At 36.3% G+C, this 18,727-nt stretch overlaps 1 protein-coding gene and 2 long non-coding RNA genes across 3 annotated transcripts in view; 1 reads left to right on the forward strand and 2 right to left on the reverse strand.

Annotated features, from left to right (window-relative positions):
• Window positions 1-1,341: 1,341 nt before the first annotated feature.
• Window positions 1,342-3,476, reverse strand: LOC124294462. Its single transcript, XR_006904330.1, has 3 exons — window positions 3,325-3,476; window positions 2,241-2,299; window positions 1,342-1,912 (listed from the first exon to the last, which is right to left on the reverse strand). It is a non-coding gene; the product is annotated as an uncharacterized LOC124294462 (long non-coding RNA).
• Window positions 3,477-8,602: 5,126 nt separating this feature from the next.
• The window catches only part of LOC124294511, a 35,716-nt gene continuing 25,591 nt past the window's right edge, over window positions 8,603-18,727 (forward strand). Inside the window, exons 1-2 of the mRNA XM_046739897.1 lie at window positions 8,603-8,690; window positions 9,054-9,270. The gene's annotated coding sequence lies outside the window, so the exon portion shown is untranslated. The remainder of the gene's footprint in view (window positions 8,691-9,053; window positions 9,271-18,727) is intronic.
• Window positions 12,413-14,152, reverse strand: LOC124294512. Its single transcript, XR_006904390.1, has 2 exons — window positions 13,522-14,152; window positions 12,413-13,021 (listed from the first exon to the last, which is right to left on the reverse strand). It is a non-coding gene; the product is annotated as an uncharacterized LOC124294512 (long non-coding RNA).

Below are 18,727 nucleotides of genomic sequence, written 5' to 3' on the forward strand. Positions count from 1 at the left end.
TCCAAAACCGTAATTTTGTCGACACTTGGATCAAACCCCGCAAAATGACGTTAGAAGATATATTCTACAATCTTGGTAAATAGATCATTTTCGAGAATAAACTTCCGCGTCGATCGATCGCGTAGCGAAGAACGATACACGATGTGCTATAAGGTACAATATGCGCTGTGTCCCAAGCAGAGCAGCGAACAACAGGCGTTTGAACGCCGGCCATTAGGCAATTAAAAGGGTGGCGGTTAAGTTAAGGGTAAACGCGTTGGGCTTCAAGGGCGTCGAAGGATGAAGCGGCATTACAACTATATAGAGATTGTTTAGAAGGGACTGGACAAGGGTTGCGGGGAACGACGACTTGTTCCCTTGCTCCCTTGGAAAGGGAAACTCGAACCCTTTGCCCTTTGCTCTCCCACCCCCCGTCTGACCCTCCCTCCATTCTCGAATCCGGCGGGAAAATTCCAACTCCGATAAATTATATTCCCGGCACGAAACGCTGCTACACACATGTATATATGTGTGTGTGTGAGGAATAAGGAAGAGGAAATCTGGTGCACCAAATGGCAATTTCATTGCATGTGCGACGTGTACTTTGTAGGTGTACGTGTGTATAGATAGATGTGCCGCAGTGCAGCTTAGCAGTACTGGAATAGTGTTTCTCTATGTGTGCGAAGCAAGGGGCAGATTTACTTTCGGAATTTATCGTTGCCCTTAACGGTACGAGTTCGAGTTTCTTCTTATCCCTCGAATCGCTATCGCGCCAACCCACACAGCACAATATGTTTCAGAAATGTTTCAGAAATGTCTTATCAGAAACATGTTATATTCCATTGCAACATTTCAGAAATATGTCAGAGATATGTCCATGTCCGCATATATAACTAACGTTTTATAGCTGACATATGTCAGAAATATGTCAGGAACATTACGGTAATATGTCAGAAATATTTCCGCGATATATTTCAGAAATGTTTCAGAAATGTCTTATCAGAAACATGTTATATTCCATTGCAACATTTCAGAAATATGTCAGAAATATGTCCATGTCCGCATATATAACTAACGTTTTATAGCTGACATATGTCAAAAATATGTCAGAAACATTTCGGTAATATGTCAGAAATATTTCCGCGATATATTTCAGAAATTTTTCAGCGATATATCTGAAAATGGTGACTGATATATTGCTGAAACATTTCCGAAAGATATAGTGAAAATATTTCTGATATATTCCACAATACATTTCAAAAATCTTTCAGGTAATAAAGAAAGTCCTGAATCTGAGTAAAATGATTAATTATATAGGTATCTTACAAAGTTATTTATTTTCAAATACATTATAAAATCGTACAGAGTCATGTCCATATTAAGTCGTGAATCGAAGGCTTCTTTTGAAATATACATGAAAGTAAGTATAGTCTTCTTCTCAATATAAACTTATCGTTATATTATTATAATTATATTATTTTGGAAACAATAATGCATATGAAAATATAGGCTATAATAATTAAGCTGATATAGGGCAGTCTTTTGCTCTGCACAATATTTACAAAGAAATGTTACGTAATACACGTAGTACATGTTACTATGTATAATTACTACTATACTAGTAAATATGGTGTATAGCAAAAGACTGCCCTGTATCAGCTTAATTATTATAACCTATATTTTCATATGCATTATTGATTTAAAAATAATTTAATTATTATAATATTATAATAATAAGTTTAAACCGAGAAAAAACTATACTTATTTTCATGTATATTTTAAAAAAAGCGTTTGGTTCACGACTTTACATTTCGTACTTTACGTGCTTAACGTGCTTCATTCTAATAATACTTAATTTAGTTTGTTGTTCAACGAGTCGACGTTTATGTCTATCTGAATAGCAGTCGATACTTTTTCTTTTACGTGTCATTTTCTGAAATCAAATATCATAAATAATACAAGTATAATATTCAATGTTGCAAACATAAAACTTTGAATAACAAAAGGTCAGTCAATAATTTCTCATTTGATGTGCAGGAAAATAAAAGTTTATTCTGAATACAGTCTGAGAACTAATGTTTGTCAGGGTCTACTATACAGTTGACTGCAAAGTTAAGTTGTTTAACATAAAATATACACTGAAAATATGGACGTCATGCCACTATTGATATTAGATTAGTGTGATTGCCAATCGAATGGTAGCTGGTTACCCAATCATTTGATCAAACATAAACTAAATGATTGGTTAATAATAGTCTTACCTAAAACGTATGTTGTATATTTCGAATACACAGTTGACTGTCAGCTGCTCAACCTTTTCCTGCAATTATTACAGATGTTTCAAGATTTAGTTGTAAATACATGAGTGTGATTCAAAGCAAATAACATGTAATTACTGATCGGCGGTCTCCACCTAGTCTGATATCTTTCTAACTAAAGCTAGATTACACGAGGCTCAAGGTGGTATACGCCAGATTGAAATAACGTATAAGCAGAATGTTTTGTGAGGGTATATTCTGCTATTTTATAATCAACAATGATAGGAATGTGCATAAAACTGAAGCTGACATAGGACGTATATACAGAGCTCTGTACATGCCTTATACAGCTTTTTATGAAATAGCCTTGTTCTATTTGGGCCAGCGAGATACACTAAGTGTTTCATTAGGGCCCGTCTATATGTATAGCGTGAAAAATAATTATAATGCATAATAATATCCTATAATAATTATAGTTAAAATGTTAAAAACGTACAGTTTTGAATATACAGGCCTCAATCAGTAATTAACTAGTGAAAAGTAAACCGAAGTTTGATAACGTTCGGCGTATCTTCAAGTTTCAATTGATCAACAATTTAGTATAAATTAAAATTAGCCTTTATTAATAAATCGCGACACTATACGAATATCGGAATATGCATAATTTAATACTGCATAAGGCAATTATGCCGTATCGTGTGATTTTCCATCAAGGGGGAAAATCAAACGAGTACTCACTCGTGAGAGGTCAACTGCGGTTAGGAAATAACCTTGTTGAGTAAACTATAAAAAGATTTAATATTATAGATGTTTCATAGTTGGGAAGTCAACGATCGTAATTATTTTATTTAATTCACAGCTTGACAAAAAATTATAAGCAGTATAGTACTTTCTGTTCACACATAAGCCGGTATTTCAATTGCATACCATTCAACACGTGGTGGCCAAGGATAGCCGATTTAGCAAGCAAACTGCAGAACCGCGTACATAGCAAATATGCACGTAAATATGTAATTATGCCAAGTAGCTAAGGATATTTTTTGGTCTAATTCTCTACACATTTATTGGAAATTAAACATTTACTTACCAAATATCCACTTTTCTTGCCACGTGGGTTTCTGTAATTTTCTCAAGAGATCCGTGGTATCTAACGACCTGTGAAACGCGGTGCGAAAGAACAAGAAAGCTCGAGAATGAAGGATGGAAGAGTGCACGACGCTGCGCGACGGTGATGCGCGAAAAATTGGCGCGCGACGCTCGACACTCGCGCTCGAGTATGCGACGTGATGCCATATTTTTAGGGTTTTTCAGCGCTTCCTCGCGGATAAAACGCGAATAAATAAGGCGCGTTAATTTGAATTAATATAAGTACGACGGTAATTTTAATAAACATATACGTAGAATAAGAATGTGAATAAATATTATAATATTACAATTAGTGTAAACCGGTCACCCAGGAATCAAAAAGGAATGTTAATTATTGATGAATTGTTTAGTTAAAATATAAACACTGCTTGTTTATTCTTATATAGTTCAGACGTAAATAACGAATATTTATATGTATCCGTTTAAGGCGTTCGAAACCACCACGTCCAATACTTGAATATTCTAAACATTGGAATTTGGAAGTATCTGGTCAATGTTATACTGGTTTTAAAGTAAACACGCATTCGGTGTGGACCACACTTTCGGACCCGTTCTCACGAGTCCCTTTGGCATCTCCCATATCTCCTATATCTCCCAAAATAATTATTTTTTCGACCTGGGACCAACGGCATTCTATTCTTAAATGTATTCTAGATTTTTCTAGATGGTTTTCAAAAAATCGATTTTTTGAAGCCGTCACAGTGGTGTTGTCCCTTAAGAGATGTTGTTCGAGAAAATTGGTAGATTCAACAAGACAAATGAGAATTATGACGCCCAATTCGTATTCCGTCAAAAAATCTTCACTTCGGTCTTCTTGACTGGACGTAGCTCAGTATGCATAATCATTAAAGATCCATAACTTTATGAAAGGTATAAATATTGAAAAACTTTATGCACGTGTCCATTATGGAAAATTTGAAAAATGACAAATTTTATGAAAAATACATATGTATACACACATAAACGGAAATATTACTGAAACATTTCGAAAGTTCGGGTGATGTTATATTGCGCTTGAAATATTTCTGAAATATATTTATAATATCAAAAATGTTATATTGCATTTGAAATATTTCTGAAACGTTTCGAAGGTACCAGTGATGTTATATTGCATTTGAAATATTTCTGAAACGTTTCGAAAGTACCGGTGATGTTATATTGCGCTTGGAATATTTCTGAAATGTATTTATAATATCGAGAATGTTATATTGCATGTGAAATATTTCTGAAATATATTTGTAATATCGAACATGTTATATTGCATTTGAAATATTTCTGAAACGTTTTAAAGGTACCAGTGATGTTATATTGCATTTGAAATATTTCTGAAATATATTTATAATATCGAAAATGTTATATTACATTTGAAATATTTCTGAAATATATTTATAATATCGAAAATGTTATATTGCATTTGAAATATTTCTGAAACGTTTCGAAGGTACCAGTGATGTTATATTGCATTTGAAATATTTCTGAAAGGTTTCCGAAATATTGGGAATGTTATATTGCAATTGACATATTTCAGAAACATTTCAGAAATATTCCTGAAATTATGTAATGAATCTGAAATGTTGTAACATTTCGGAAATATTTCTGACATATTTCGTGCCGTGTGGGAAGTTACACTTTTTTACACAACTTGTAAAGTTTCTTCGTAACAAGTAATCGCTAGGTGGGTCTGCGGTTTGGTAGGTACTGTAAAACAATTTTGTCCACGGGATTTTTATTTCGAGTTTTTGGAGATCCGTGGGTGAGTTTGGACAGCTTATTTGAATTAAAACCTTGGAAACGGAAACGCGGTTTTTTTGCTCGTGTTTTTTTTTTTTTCTTGTTCGATCGCCTAGAAATTTTTTCCATGTTTCTTTCTCGGGAAATTAATTATAGGGAATTTTTGTAATCGATACGTTAATAGTAATTGGTCTTTATTGATCAGGTTCACTTTTTTTTAGGCTAATACGGTCTTTTCGGACCGAGCGTGAGTTTCCAATATGAATCGTAGGTGAGCCGATGACGAATATTGCAAATACTGGCAGCAAAAATATCGTTGACTCTTTGTTGCATACGATTATTTACATAACAGGAGTATGTTACACGTTTTTCTAACGAAGCACGAAATTGAGGTTAGGGTCGCGTAATGTCAGATTTGTTCGCTACAGCGCATGCGCGGAAGTGCGGAAAAGACAACTTTCAACTCCTAGGACATAAAAGCGGTGTTTTCTGTACTCCGCGCATGCGCATTCGCGGATTCACTTTACCGTCATAGAAACGTGTACTTTGTGTATGAAAAACGAGCATGGAAAAGCGCGTAAAACATGCTCGCGTTACGTAAAAGAAATTGTTCACCAAACGGGCGGGAATCGAGAAATAACTCGCTTCGATTTTCCCTTCTTTCAAATTTGGGCCATACATCACCGCCCGAGTCTGATCTGTATTTAGAGCTTTTAAGCCGCGATAGATCCCCGAGCATTCCCACGTAATTACATAAGTGTGGTTTTCACACCGTGGCCGTGGCGATGCGTCGAAGAATCTAAATGCCAGAACGCACCGACTGTTTTCAAGGGTTTCACAGAGACGGGCGTCTGTCTTTTACGTACATTTAACAGTTCCGCAATATTATCCTCGATACAATTTTTCCGCACAGTTGACGGATACACAATATTACACAATCATCTCACATTTGGTACCGAAGTAACGACTAAAATTATTCAAAACATTGCAACGATGTTTAATTTCTTTTCCCCAAATGGCATATTTTGCCTTTTTATCAGTTCGAAGAGCAATGTCAAAAACCTGTATACCGGTGCTTCTGGCTTTACATTGTTCACAACGCGTTGCAAGAGCTCGCCTTTTATCTTTAAAGCCAAAGTTATCCCCGCCGATACACAATTCCACCCTTACGGACACAACAACCATGCAGAGGCCCGCTGCGATGCAGTTCTATTTTAATGGTGAACGGATGGCACACGCATTCGGTACAATGGCCAAGCGGTCGGCAAGGGATCTTTTTTTTCAGTAAAAACCTCGACGGCAGTGCCGGTTGCTGTTTTTCAGGGCTCAAGGGTCGAGTTGACAGGTGCCTCGGACAGTTGGCGGTTCAAAGTACATACGATTCGAAAGCGCAAAGAGAGTAAGAGACGGAGAAAGAGAGAGAGAGAGAGAGAGAGAGAGAGAGAGAGAGAGAGAGAGAGATAACGTCACGGTTCCCCTTGAATTTTGGCTATTTTTCCTGATCTTCTATTTCTAACTCAAGAAGAAGAAGAAGAAGAAGAAGAAGAAGAAAAATACGAGGAAAAAGAAGCGGGGGAGAAAATAGGGTAAAACAGATAAAGAGTAAACGAGAGAAAGAAAAAAGACGGTACGAGGAAGAACGCAAGAAAAAAGAGCAAGAAAAAAAAAAGAAAAAGAAACAAAAAAGGTTTCCGCTCGAGCGGCAAAGTTTCGCCTGCAAAGTTTTCTCAGGCTCCTGTGTATATATATATGTATATACACACATATATACATATATATATATATATCCTCAAATCGAGCACTGCACTCGCTTATTGGCTCTACGGGACGAACTTACGTAGTTACCATCCTGACTCCTCAATATTTGTGGAAATCTATACAGATACATGTATTATAAGTATATAATACATATAAGTATATTCCGCAAAACCGATGAAATTTAGGTTTTCTTTCTCTCTCTCTTTTTTTTTTTTATTTTTTTTTTTGTTTTTTAGAATTTCATCTCGTTCCTCTCCTCGAACTACGACGCCACAAATTTACTTTTATATTCGTGATATTTATGTCGATTTTAATAATACGATTCGGTAGAATTCTACGGTAGATATGTAACAGTGGTACAGAACTACCTTCGGGGTTAAATATGAGACCGGTATTTAACGCCTTGGGATAAGTAACATGCCTGTATACCAAACGATTTTCACCGTTCTTTTTTTTTCCTTTTCTTTTTTCATTTTTTTTTTTCATCTTTCTTCTTTATTGGCCCTATGATCGATGCTCACTCCGCATACGTCTATTCACACGTGAAGAGCACCCTAACGATCGTCACAATAGGAAGTAACGAGCTAGCAATGAATCACGGCGGAGAAATCGCTGGTAAGAAATTAAAATTGAAAGTGAAAATAGTTTTTGAAAAAAAAAAAAAAAGAATTACACAAACATTCGTCCATTATTTGTTCGAACGAGCTGATTTTATCTAAAACGTTGTGTCGTTTTTTTTTTTTTTTTTGTTTTTTTTTTTTTAACTCATTTCCTCCATTCACCGTCCGTTTGATTCATTGGTGTAATCTTTTCGATAGGAGAAGTGTAAATTTTCAGCCGTAATGCAGCGATATTCACCCCGCTTTTGACTCATAAAGGAGAGACCGATTATAGTAATCCGACTATGCAAATATGATCGTAATGTATATTTTTCACGGGAATGGGAATGTCGGTGTTATTGCGAAAATTTAATGAAAAACAATTGAATATATACACAAAATGAAGGTGTGAGGTAATTATTTGTAATCGTTGAATCATTTGTCAATTAACGAATCGAAATATCTTTGCATTATTGCGTTGGAAAAATTTGATTTCGTCATATTTTTATACACGCTCCAATCAAACATAATCGACGTGTATAAAAAAAAAAAAAATTCATTCACCCGTTTGACTGATTTTTTTTCACCTCACAATAACGACGGTAAAAAAAATTTTTCAATCTCTTTCAATACTTTCGGCTTCGTTACAAACAATCGATTAACAGTAACGGTATAAAATTGATAAAAACACACCCCGTAGCTTGTCGGTGAATGGTGAAAAGTATAAACGACGAAATAAAGAAAATTACAAGTGGTGTAGTAAAGTTTTGGCAAGCCGACAGATGGGGTGAAGGGGTGGTGGTGGTGGTGGGTTTAGGTTTAGGTATCAGACTTAGGGCGTCACGCGTTAATACGCGGTGTAAGGTGGAATAAATTATCCGATTCGTCAGATTTCCCCGAATATTAAACAACCTCGTCCTCTCATCCCCACACATTACACATTACAGACACGCGTATACGTTGTATCTGGTCCTCTGTACGCTACTCGCACAAACACAAATCGTCGGGCTTGCGTATAGCGAATGAATGACGTCACGGATCGAGGGGGAGTCACGGTGGGAGAAGATACGGCCGAGAGGATGGTGGAGAAAATCTCTTCTCGCAGTCGAGCGCGAAGCGCCATATGCGGCGGTCCATTTATCAAACACGGGACAAAGGCTAATAATTGTGTTGGACACGTGCGATTATATCGGGCACGCATCCCAACGGCGGTGAAAAAGTAAAAACGGCACGCGGCAAAAGCTTTCCGAAACGATATCGGTAGGAAGAACAGTTTTTCCCATGGTGTCGTGATTTTTTTATTTTTTTTATTTATTTATTTTTTTTTTATCGACAATCACAGCTGAGACGAAATTTTCTGTGACAAATAACGTGTTTGAGAATAATTAATTTCAAGATATAAACCGGCGCTAGGATAAAGTTTCGATATAATTCGCCACGTCCTGTTTGTGAATGTAATTATTTGTTTATTTTTCAATTTTTTTTTTTTCTTCTTCTTTTATTTTTATTTTACAAACAATCGTTTAACGGGAGTAATCGCAAACATGAAAATCTGTGAACTCGACTCGGTGGCGTGTTTTAGACACCTTTTTTTTTAAGGTAAGACTTGGATAATTACCCTCGAGTTTTTTTTTTTTTCTTTTCTCTCTATTCTTTTAACGGAAACAAAAAGTGGAAATAAGTGGATAAGGTGTTAAATGGCGACGATAGGATACAAATAATCGCCCTGAAGAGGGAAATAGAGAAAGAGATAGAGAGACAGCGGAAGGGCGAGTTGAAGCGCAATTTTAATCCGAGAGGTAAGTGCAAATTCCCAACTTTGATATTTGGTTAAAGTTTGATTTCATTGGTTTAACTTTCGCCACCAAAAAACTCTGGATTTGGCGCTTTCGTAACTTTTCAAATTCGGAATTTCAACCCCGCCCCGTGTGTGTAGCTTTATCGTTACAACGCGGGAAATAATTACGGTCATAATTCTGACTTTGTAAACGGTTATTGCGGATATAGTATCGAGATTGTATCCGGGAGGCTGCGATTATTCATCCGAATTTAGCAGCAGCTGATATAGATAGATATCGAGGACAGACAATAGCTGCTATCTACAGGCATGTAATATACCATATTCGCTTATTCTACACCCTAGTGTATAAAACGGTTCAACGAAATCTTGGCGGTAATTTGGATTTCCGATATTCCAAACTATCGATAATTCAATTTTATACATTTTTCAAATTTTGAATAGTTGCACACTGAGAAAAATTTCATTTGTTACAGTAACTAGAAAAATTAAGTAAAGCAGGTATCGTTGAAAAAAACTGTTTGAATATTGTTGGAATTAGGAAAAACGAGATACGCGTAACCATTTTCCGACTAATTTTCATTTTCTACCTAGAACTGTATTTTTTGGTTGAGGTAAAAAATGAAAATAGTCAAGGACTGAGCGGTAACGGGAAGTAAAAATTTCTCTCAGTGCAGCCATGAAACTTGAAAGAAACCAACGATTTTTCAACGCAAGATTACGGTGACTGGAATTTTTGTCAAAATTGTTCAAATTTGGCACGATAACTCATGTTACCAGATTATATTTTCCAATTCGTGCACGAACTTGATCGTCGTATAAAACGGTGCGCTGAAAACCTTCAATAAATTTGAGCTTGAAAATGGTATTTTGAAAAAGTAAAACCGGAGTCGTTAAGCTCTCGAATCGAAGCCAAAAAAGTAAATCCCAGGACAAATCCATCCTTTTCCGGGCATATAATCCGTGAAAAAATATTTTTATATTAATTCGATCTTATCAGTCGTACAAACGCGTACAACGATAGGAAATGAAAGAAACGATCGGCGACTAAAAAAAAGCGCGTTTCATAAAAGCCCGCAACGTCGAAAAATGGAGAAAATAAAAATCGGCCGCTTTGACTTCCGTTTACGCAGCGGCATAACGGGGGCGATTTTTCACCCCCTAAGCACAACGCGGTGTAATTCGGTTACTATTTTAACGCGGACACATGTCGTACCAATACTCCGTTACTTTTCGCTTTATAACTCTGTCATTCCATGTATAAATATATATATATAAGATTTACATATCTCTCTGTGTAATACGGATATTTTCACACTCGCCGCGATGCGTCAGAGCTGTCAAAACCGGACTCGGAGGCTGCAAGCCGCGGCAAAATCTCGGCTCTGAAACGTATCGGTAATTCAGACGTGGACAAATGGAAAGGACCGGAGTAAGAGGGGGAATCCGTCCTGCGGCGTGGCAGGTGCGACTTACGAGCGTAATTAATAAGCTTTTGCGAATCGGCTAATTGGCCGACGGCTAGTCGGACGCGCAATTATCAATGCGGAGAACGACTCGACTCGCCAGCATCTTCTACGCCGGAATTTATGCGATCCCTGGAAATGTCTGCAGAACTGTCGGGATTCGAAAGGTTGAGTTGAGAAGGGTTCGCCAGCCTTCTGAACCTGTAATCGTCTCTTCAAACAGTATTTTCGGACCCTTTAAACACCCCTCGTATTGTCCCTGCAACACCGATCCGAATTGCGCGAGTACTGGAACGAAAATATGAAAAAATTTAGTAGATAAATTTAATTTAATGTAATGTTTTGTCAATTTATTGGACATTTTATACTCGATGGGTGATTTAAAAAAAAATGTATTATTATTGATGGCTGGTCAGCTCACCGCTTAACTTGTTGCAACTTTGAAACGACGAGTTTCGAGTCGTTTTAGGATTTGTAAAATATGCAGTGTTACATTTTGCTTTGGTGACACGATTTATGGAATTTAAGACAATCCTGAGGTTCGCGAATGGCTAGTTTTTCATAAAAATGGAACGTCACGTTAATATTGTGAAATTTGATCTCGTAAAGTTTGTAGAAAGATTAGAAAACAGAAGAGTTGCGATATCGAATTTTAAAAAACGTGACCATGAATTTTATAACGTTTTAGAATGTAGAAAGTTGAATTATGAAACAGTCAAAATATGGAAACGTGCAGTCTCGATAATCAGAACATGCAAAATTTTTCTACCTATATTTTGGCTTTCCATGTTTTTCAAATTCTATACTGAGAGAAATTTTTAGTTCCAGTTACCGCTCAGTCCTTGACTATTTTCATTTTTTGCCACGATCGAAAAATATAGTTCTAGGTAGAAAGTGAAAATTAGTTTCCTAGCCGTTACCGGAAAGTCTAGCATCCGTTACTATTCTTTCTTATTACGATCACTCCCAATAAACATTGCTGGTAAATAAATCGTAAGAAATACGTCGAAAAATAACGTTGTATATAGTTGAATAATCGTTCAGCACATACGTTTTTTCTCGTGAAAAATGTCCGCCCTGATATAGGTTTTTTCTACTGCGCTCATCAACGTTTTCTGTTAGTGATTATGATCCGGATATTCCACGGTTGAAGTAAACGTCGAAATTACGGTTTTCAGAAACGTAATGAAACAAGTATGAAAGAACGCAATTTAAATGTTAACGTAGACGTTTAATATATACCTGTTATAGCCACCATTTTTCGTGGTTCAAACACGTTTAATAAGCGTGTTCATTGGAAAATTTTTTTCATAATAATACACGTACTTAATGTGTGTTGATTTAACGTAAAAACGATATCCGTAAACAATTATTATACGTTTAATTGAATACACTTAATCGAATATCACGCGGTTCCGATAAACGTGTAACAACCAACTTGAGAATATGTTTTCGGTATAATTTTTCATGTACTATATTAATACACAAGCTGTTAAAAGCTTCTTGTATGGTCAATATGGACTTATCTCAGGGGTTAGATGATACAGCAACGCTCACATTCTTAGCTATTTCAGTAATGGTAACTTGCACCAATTAAATGATATTAATTATTTTACATCCACACCTATGTATTCTTATGAGAAATACAGGACAACTAAATGAGATAAAGCACACACCTTTGCGAAACATGATATATATTTATTATAAGGTACTTTCATCCAAGGCAACAATGACAATAGTTACATTGCACACGTATCGAAATATCCGCTTTAACAATGTATCCGAAACATAACAGTAGTTTTTTATATACCAGTTTGTCTGTATCGTTGATGCGGACATTTTATTATGCCAACGATGTAACTGTGTGAATGTTGACTGGGATGTATAAATAAACATACAGTCTTTTACATATACGCATACCTCAATTGTACAGATGTACTCACAAGAGTATAGAAGTATAGCAAATAGTAAAATTAAGTGAACATGAACAAACAAAAACTTATATCCGATACAAGAGGTTTGATAACAAATAAAACATGAAACAAAATAATCATACAATGATTATACCCTAACGAGGAAAATTGTTAACTTTCATCTCGGGACTAGGTAAAAAATCACAATCCTGACAAAGTAAAATAATAAAAAGTATTGGCACATTATTTCAAAAAAGAACACAGACGCTATAGAAAGCGTTGTCTAGGTACGCAGTACGCATAAGTTTTAATTATTATTCGACCGCAGCTGGAGCATTCACTTCCTCGATATCACTGCTAATCCGTCAAATACCTGAAAATACATAGTATTTAACACCTGTATTCTAGGTAGAATAATCTTTATGTGCCATTTCAACGTTCTCTCAACGTGTCTTGACAGGTCTATTATATATCATTTCAACCACTGTGTGTTTATTGGGAAAAGATGCAGCCACTAAATGATCGTTCATTCGTACATGATACGTATGTGTTAGCGATCTATTTCACTGGATAACCTTATAAAAGAAAAACGATGCCTGCACAAGTAAGAATGAAGCTAACAATAAATATCTGCGGCTTCTATTTGCAATCAGTATATATTCCATACCATAGACATGCTTCTTATAGCATTATCTACAAGCAATTCTATTGTGCCTACATCCTTTCGGCGACGTTCAAAAGCAAGTACGACGCAATCACAAAGTATTTGTTTCTTCTTTTTATTGTCAGGTTATTTACGCCTGTATTGTCATTTTCGTCTGTATTGAATCATCGTGATAAATTTTTCCAAATAGAAAATACATTTGTACTTACCAGCTTATGAAGGCTCACATAAACACGGACGTGCACTGACCTCGGAAGTTGGTCAAATTAGACTGATTCACTGATCGCGTGAGCTGAGAGCCTTCGCGAACGGTGGGGGGGGGGCATTCTGACGCGTCGTCCTCGGCTCTCAGCGTGCAGGAACCGTACGAGTTACAACACGCTGACCTAGCGAGCCAATCAGAGGCAGAAGAAGAGGCGCGAGTATTTCACGCTCGGACATTCTCGATTCTTCGCGACCGCTTGTCGTTTGACACATGCGCTCATTATACGTATATGTAACATCCATGGTACACGAGCTTCATCTACGGCCACTCGCTTTCCTAGCATGGGTTATTCCAATATATACATTATGGTATAGGAAAACGTATGTTTTACAATTAATAAAGACGCCGCGAAGGGATGCACTTATATGCTCAACTACGTAATTTCTTGGTGACCTTTGTAAAAAAATCTGTTCATCGATTTTTCAACTTTTTTTCCTATGTTAGGGAATTAACAATAACACAAGGAAAAGAATTTGAAAAAATGGAGGTAACATATTGTTCTACTTTACAATATTACGTAGAATAAAATTATCACTTCTAGTGTTATGTCACCTGAATTTTTTCATATTTTTGATGATACTTACTAGTTTATCGAATGAAAAAAAAGATTGGAAATCGAATGACCAGTTGTTTACAAAATTTAAGGTAATCAGAAGAACGTGCTGAGGAGGATAACAAAACGTTGAATTTTAGTCACTGCTAACATGAGAAAAACTTGAATATAATGATTATAGTTCCAAATTCAAACATCGCAATATGTAAGTAAATGATGTAAAAGTTGATTCCTGCCCTCACTATGTTGAAAAGGGTAGTATTCTTGGATATGAAGGTCAGAAAGGTACGAAACAAATCTTGTTTACGTTTCGGCCCGAGTAGGTATATAATTCTGTGTATCGATATGACAAGTCTATGTACGACGTAATTTTCACGTATTACATGTGATCAGTAGATCAAAAGTGTATTGACTTAATTATTAAACAATTAATGAGAACATATTGGCAAGGTATGGTAACTATACGAAACGTTAAACTTGTGTTACTGGTGAAGGAATAAAATATGTATATTAGCTGTTCATGAGACTAGAAATATAATGGATTTTACCACACGTTTATACTACGGATCTCGCTTACCACAATAAAACGTTGATGATGGAACGCAGAAATTTTGTATTTTAATACCTACAAATATACCGATTTTTAACGAATTTAAATTGACAATTGAGCTAGTAAACAAAACGTTGATTATTAGTCTAGAAACCGTTGTTTAAATGTTGTAGAAAAGCAGTGAATTAAACGTTAAACTTGTGTTACCGGTGAAGGAATAAAACATGTATATTAACTGTTCATAAGACTAGAAATATAAACGGTTTTACCACACGTTTATACTACGAATCTCGCTTACCACAACAAAACGTTGACGATGAAACGTAGAAAATTTGTATTTTAATATCTATAAATATACCGGTTTTTAACGAATTTAAATTAGCAATTGAACTAGTAAACAAAACGTTGATTATTAGTCTAGAAACCGTTGTTTAAATGTACGTGTAATGAAAATCGTATAATATTTGTGGAGAGACAACGATTAATATTTTACTGAAAAATTACCGTATATCGAACACGGTAATATTTTCTACCTATACCATAATTATACGACCTTAACGTTTCTTCAACCACATTTTAACCGGCTCATGTTTACTGGGCTGTTGCTATATTTTCTTGCAACTGTTGCAAAAATTTAACGCTCGTGCAACGATAAATTGACTTTAAAGGCTTGTTTAACTAAAAAAGTCGAGTAAACCTCGCAAACTGATTTTGCCTTGCAATTACCAAAAAAGGATCGACGATAGCGCAAAATGGTTACGCGTACCTCGTTTTTCCTAATTCCAACAATATTCAAACAGTTTTTTTAACGGTACCTATTTTACCGAATTTTTCTAGTCACTGTAAAAAATGAAATTTTTCTCATTGTATAAAACAGTTTTCCGCACCTTTTAAACTTTGATATTGTAATCCTCCTGTCTTCCGTTCGTTTTGTATATATATTCACCCCCACCCTCAGGACTTTTATTTCCTTTTGGTTCTTTGATCAACCGGCAAAATGAAGTCAAACTCCGATATCGCTACGTCTACAAATCGCGCTTCTCGTTCCCGTCATTCACGAATCGATGAAAATCAAATTCCGCACTACGAATCCGCGGTAATGAGTTTTCCCGAGCGGTAAAAATCTGCAATTACTGCACATATCCGCGCACGTATACCTATGCGATTAAATTAGCGACCGTTATCTATATATTATTAATTACCGTTGCATTTTGCCCAACAATAATATATCAAAAGAGGATATTTTTGAATTAACAAACAAACGATGCCGACATGATGATAAAAAGTTATTTAGGTGTGTTGGTAAGATGCACTCTTTTCAATAAAACGACCGAAATCGAACCGATTTTTAACAATCTCTTCCGCTGATAAATTGAACACAAATTTTGTCATCGATTCCAGTGTCGTGGATTTTTATATTTTTCATATCACGATCGTCTGGCTTAAATAACGATGATAATAATTCGACAAACATTGAGCGTACATTTACCTAGCAATAAGATCAATAAAAAAGCATCGATTCCAAGCAAACCAACTTCCTCAAGATGTTTTAAAAAAATATCCCTTCCTTTGGGGGTAAATCGTCTACCCGATCGGCTTAGTCGAACTCCGATCCGCGGGATATAATAATACCCGCCAGTCGAATGTCTCCTACGATGTGTAATTAACTGAATTATGACAATGTCTCCGGCGAGGTGCTTGATTAGATTAGAGTATGCAATAATTGAAACGCCGGAATTATAGATATACGTACAGGGTGCGATAATCGCGGGTTCACGAGCTTATCGCACACTTCGAGTTATACGCTGCGCGAATCCAGACGCTATACGCGACGCATCCTCCCTCCATTTTTCGTTTAATCTTCGCCTCGCAGCCGAGACCGGTGGAACTGAATTTTGCCTCTGAAATTTCTTCAAAAATTCTCTGCCCTGCCCCCCCCCCCCCCCCCCTCCCTTTCGAAGCGCCGAAATAAATCTCCGCAAGTAATCAGTGATCAGCTGTAAGCAAAAAGAAGCTAATTACTATAAATTATTGTCGTTAAGGTCCTGAATTTTTCAAGTTATCGTCCTACAACGAGGTCACGTAATTTCGCGTCAAAGTTTTTCCGCACAGAAAATTACGAGGATGTAACGTTTGTTATCATAGATAATAAGCGACGCAGTCGGACTTGAGACGATTGCCTGTAATGGTTTTGTTCCTGTCCCTCAGATCGGCGGATTTGATCAGAGGCGAACAAAACATCGCAATTTGATGCCAGCCACTCGATCAGGCCTGCGAAGCCAAGCAGCTCTCATGAAAGCTCGAGTCTGCGCGGCATTAAGTTGGTTTAAATACTTCATATCAAGATCGATTAGGTATATATATATATATACACATACGTACCGGTCCTCGAGGATGAAATTCCTCTCGAGCCTTCAATTGAAACGGTCATTAGCCGCGGGCTTGACGATGCCAAATCAAAACACTGATCGTCCGCACATCCGCGTATTCTAAATTACGATATTATACGAGTATAGATAATTAATCATTAGAGAGCTGAAAAAGTGGTTGAATTTAAAACAAAAAAAAAAAAAACTGTTAAATCCCGACGACGAATTATCGAAATTCATTGGGGTTGTTCGTTCGATTAAAAAGTGTGTAGATCGAGCTTAAATTGATTGATTTTTTTTTTTTTATCACAATCAATGAAGAGGAAGCTTTTTTTATCGATAATAACATCAAACAATCAGATCTTTGAAATTTGCAGATACGAATATTCTTGGCTAATTTACATTATTTGTCACGATTCTATTTTTTTTTTTTTTCCCCTTCAACCGTCATAATTTTTCGATATATAGTTACAAAAATGTCACAACAGTTTAGGACGAAAAGTCGAATTTGAAATTCTTCAAACGATCGCCATTTTTTTGGAAAAAAGAAAATAATAATAATAATAATAATAATAATAATAATAAATAATGAATAGAATCAGTGAAAATTGTGAATCCTCGAGAGGGAAAAATAAGAATGTAAAAATTTTGCGACTTCGTTTCACCCTCGACGGACCGTTTGAACGATACGAGACAGTTGATTTCTCGGTTCCAGTCGGAAAGACAGGCGCGTGTCTCATCGCCGAGGAGCGCAAAACGATCGAAACTTTGTTTTCAGTCTCGTTGCCGGCTCATGCCAGGGGGTTATTTTAAGCGATTGTTAAGTGCCCTCCTCACAGAGTTCAAGATACATTTACATTCGCCCATGCCAACAAACAAGAGGCGTGATTACTCTGATCTGATCCTCGAAACGTGGCAATTCTGCGGCCTCCGAAATAACACCTCAGAATTCTATATCAAGTTTTCCTTATTTTGGTACGCAAATAGTAGCAATGGGAGATAAATCGGTTTCGTTTAATCGTTCTTACAATCGATCGATTAATCCAACATTTCAATTCCTACACCGATCGACCAGCAGAGTTATTGTGAGGAAACTTCGATGAATCGATTTATCGGAAAAACGATTAATCTTACACAATTTTCTCAAATACTTTCCAATAAAATGTTTCCTGTACTGAGCTCGAGTACATGAAACCTGTTCGCAATATAACGTAATAACAAAAGTTGCGTGTATATATATATATATATATATATATATATATATATAATAAGAAGACCTCTGTGTATAGAAATTTTCAAACTTACGGAACATCTTTCGTGATGAATCGTCGGCTCTCGTGTCCGGAGTACATTGAAAAGTTGGCAACGAGCTTCTAGCGTGGACCTGCAGCCTGCCGGTGATTGTGGTTGTATTATATATATATACGTGGTTACAAATCCCAAAGCAGAAGAATCCTCCAACAAATCTTCTCTAATCACCGCAAAAAGGCGCTCAGCGATCTGTGGAAAAATAAAAACAACCCACAAATGAGAAATGAAAGCCGCGGAGAAACAATTATTGGATAGGTATACACGGTGTTCTGGACAAACGATGGATCCGTGACTTACGGATCATGGGTTGCAACTCGAGGAAAAGAGAGAGAGGAGAGAGAGAGAGAGGGAGAAAGGTGGACAGTCC

Source organism: Neodiprion lecontei, chromosome 5, assembly GCF_021901455.1.
Source record: "Neodiprion lecontei isolate iyNeoLeco1 chromosome 5, iyNeoLeco1.1, whole genome shotgun sequence".
NCBI classification, from domain to species: Eukaryota; Metazoa; Arthropoda; class Insecta; order Hymenoptera; family Diprionidae; genus Neodiprion; species Neodiprion lecontei.